This window comes from Eptesicus fuscus, chromosome 19 (assembly GCF_027574615.1).
Source record: "Eptesicus fuscus isolate TK198812 chromosome 19, DD_ASM_mEF_20220401, whole genome shotgun sequence".
Taxonomy (NCBI): domain Eukaryota; kingdom Metazoa; phylum Chordata; class Mammalia; order Chiroptera; family Vespertilionidae; genus Eptesicus; species Eptesicus fuscus.
In genome coordinates this window covers 10,722,501-10,723,179 of record NC_072491.1, presented here as the reverse complement: position 1 = coordinate 10,723,179, position 679 = coordinate 10,722,501, and positions in this window count along the sequence as shown.

Genomic DNA, 679 nt, shown 5'->3' with positions numbered 1-679 from the left:
TATTTGGTTTGCTCTTGCTCAGAATGCTATCATTCTTTTTGTTTTGTTTTTGTTTTTTACTTTTGGCTGTGGGAATTTCTTTGAATCCTCCACTCGGCACTTATTCAATAATGGTAATTTTCCTTGTGGTCCACCAAGTTATTTTTAGTTCACCATTTATTGAGGTATAATGCTTGGGGTCCCCATTTTATTGGGGTTCTCTAATTGGTGGCTAGCTCTGGGGTTTGTCTATTGTTCCGATTCCTGAAAGGCTGTGAAAATGGAATTTAGGTTCGACATATTCTGCCAATTTTCTCTAAGAGAAAGATGGTTAATGTTCTGCATCTCTCTCTTCATGCCTTTACTTAGCTTTTTTGTCTAATATTCTTTATCTGTTAACCAGTTAATTCATATATTTAAGAAAGTGTTTCTCAAAGATGCTTTTTAGCATTTTTCAGTATAAGGCTCGGAGTACTAGTCTGCTACCTTGCCAGAAATGAAAGAATTTCCTGTGTATTTCAATCATTATAATTGTTACCATTAATAAAACTGATATTTTGTCTTCTTCTAGGAATTCAATTACATGTATATTAGGCCAACATACATGTTAGGCCACAGTTCTTGGGTGATCCATTCTGGTGTCTGTTTTCTTCACTCTTTTTTCTCCTAGTGTTTTAGTTTGTATAAATTTTATTGACCT